The sequence below is a fragment of the Hyposmocoma kahamanoa genome, unplaced genomic scaffold (assembly GCF_003589595.1).
Source record: "Hyposmocoma kahamanoa isolate Upper Pololo Valley unplaced genomic scaffold, ASM358959v1 87816, whole genome shotgun sequence".
Taxonomy (NCBI): Eukaryota; Metazoa; Arthropoda; class Insecta; order Lepidoptera; family Cosmopterigidae; genus Hyposmocoma; species Hyposmocoma kahamanoa.
Genome location: NW_020654462.1, coordinates 6,993 through 10,195, shown reverse-complemented (window position 1 = coordinate 10,195; position 3,203 = coordinate 6,993).

Here is a 3,203-nt window from a genome sequence, read left to right as displayed (position 1 = left end):
ATTTTGACTGCACAAAAGATTCATAATCTTTGCTCTACTGCCTTTGATTAATTTCACCACATATGTATGTCAATACAAATTTTTAAACAAATTTTACTGTATTTTGCAGTAGTGTCAAGTAACTATAAGTATATTCGGGTTTCTGCAGAGTCTAGTATTCACATCAAATTTCTTAAATAAAGTATTTTCTTTAAGAAAGCATGTGATGCTGGACTCTGCAGAAACCCGAAAACATTAATATTACAAATTTCTTTAATAAACCAACGTTACCTGTTACTATTCGTTACCATCTATGTCTATCACATAAAGCACAGTTTTTAACCAAAACTCGAGCAAAGACACCAGCAAATGCTTATGAAAAATAGAATGGTGAAAAGAAGTTTAGCAAGCCGAGTAAGTTAACATTAGTTCAATACAAAATTGTCACGTCTGTTACCGAGACACGGTGACTATTATATCTGTCACTTTAGTGGATAAATGTACGGTATTAACGCATAGTACGACTGCTGGGTACAGGTCTACCCCGAGGCATGGTATAATGAGGCAAATAATGCAACTTAATCCTGTTTGGTGTGTTAATGCCCTATGGGTGCTTTATTTTTTTTTTAATATATTTATTTATTTATCTGTATTCGGGTTACAAAGACCCATAAATACGTACCTTATAGACTAACATACATAATAATGTATAATAAAACACTAATATCTAATTATTATTTACATTTATTGTCTGCGACGTGTAACGCAACGTGGGTGTCCGGTCTTGGAAACGTCGGTACTTGACACCTTTCGGCCAAAATTCACCACAAATTAATTAAAATTTACATTGTAACGGAACTCCAGCTGCTCGACCCTCAGGGTAGCATTGGCTTCCACCCGTATTATTCCACAATATCGGCAAACTTTGTGGAGCAGCTTAGAAGCTATGAATCCAGGTGATGCACAAAATAAAGCGGGTGATTTTTGGTTTCCAACACAGCGGTTTATTTTAACGGTAATTACAATGGCAAGCAACACAATATTATGCACTGAATGGATAGGGAAGCACATGAAATCCTTTCGTACGTGATGAGGTAGGTATCCAGCGGAAGAAGCGACGTACGTTCGATGATCTAGGTATTAGCAGACTGAGCAGGGGGAGAAGCAGCAAGTGACAGCGGGCGACCGGCGCCTACGACTCGACTGGCGTCACGATCGATGCATTGACTCCACAGCGGTGGCCATTGTTGAGGCTGTTGTGACGATGTGACCTCCTTACATCTTCATCCCAAATTTTTATCGCCTTTTCTCCGGTTCCTGGCCACTTGTTTTTAAATTTTGAATCGTTCTTTAATTTCTTTTGCCTCTCCATTCTGATTTTGTTTCGTCGTCACTCCCTGCCCGATCGCGGCAGCGAAGACGTCTTCTCTTTAATTTTTTGAACCGTTTACCAGTTACCAAAAATCTATTGTGCAATAAACATTTTAAAGATAACAAATATTAATAGAACGGGAATATTTATAAAACAGGATTTATTACTACTATTTCTGTAACCTTTTGAATTTTGAACTTTAAACTTAATAAGCAAGATGTACGGAGGCTGCGAAGGCTGCGGAGGCTACTACTACTCTCCAGGCTACATCACAATCCATAAGACATTCCAAGTGGTTAACGTTATAATCTACTCGTACATTATAATCCACCAGCGCCAGCAGCGCGCTTTCACTGTTATGCCTCACGACACGATCACTCGACGACTACATCGTAGGAGTACAATTTATATGTATGGCATTTGGACATACTTTATGGTTACGCCACACGTATAACACCGTCGTCGGTATCGCTGGACGCAGTAAATGATTAGGGCAGTCGGGGCGGTGCCACTGAGGTTACGGCTGGTGTGCTGCCTTTTTCTTTCCACCTTTTTGAAACTGTCCTCGTTTATAATAGCAAGTGACGAACAAACAAGTCGTATGGCTGGTGGTAAGTGACACGTCTGTCCTTAACAGTTGCAGTACCACTCAGAGCTTTAAAACACAAAGATCTGAGGGGCACTTTCACTGCGCCCGTCACCTGAGACGTAAGTTGATAAGTCTCGTGTGCCTGCATCGAGTATATAACCAGAAATAGAGGCACAATATGGGCCATACATTGCTGGTAAGTCGTCAGTGATATATCACTTATAAATATCAACTCTCGTTTGCACTGAAATGTAGACACCGCCAAATCTGACCTGTCTCCGTACATTCCAAAAATATTTTGTATTTATTGCAAATAAGGATAATATCTCTAACAATGGCGTGCTGTTCCATTCGGTGGTGTGGGGAGAAACAACAATACATCTAATTACAAGACAAACGGAAACAAATTTCATCGGTAATTAAATATTAAATATGTAATTTTCGTCCATTATAGCAAAGCTCAAGTTAACAGGTGACGACACCCGTCAATTGTTACACTTTAAATCGACCGGTGGATTGTTTCTACACAACGATGCGCAAGCGCTGCACATCACTGGCGCGTAGAGTCAGCTGAACACAATTGCAAATAGACTCGACCCGTCAATTGCAAATAGACTCGACCCGTACCTTGCTCATTGCGGCAAGGCTCATGTTATGCGTAATTTGTAATCTTTTATGACATATATGTTTTAAGTATGACATTTAAAGTTTTAATTATTAATCTAATTTATTTGGAAATTTTGACATGCATTATTTACTATTTTTGGATATTTTTGGATTTATTAATTCGAGTTTTGTTTTGATTGTGATTTAGAAATTTTGAGTACTAACATAATTTTAATTCATAGCATTGTTACTAACGAAGCTCGACTTTTGTTGTCTGAAATAAAAATTATTATTATTATTATTATTATTATTATTATATATACTCGATGTGTGCCTGTAATTTCACCAGCACCCTTACTATTTAAAACCGGAACGCAGTAATACTGACATTACTGCTTGACGGCAGAAATAGGTAAGTCGGCAGTACTTTCCTGGCCGAATTATTTCACAAGGAGCTCTACTGCTATTTCCTTGCGCCACAAAAGATTTGTAGGCCTAGGTAGTCTTTGTTTGACACGACACAGGGTTTCCCTAGTACGGGACTAGGGAAACACACACATTGAAAACCACAACGTACACCCAAACTCACGAGAGAAATGGATGTAGGTCATACAAAAATTTCTCCCGCCCCGGGACTCGAACCCGGGACCTATGTGT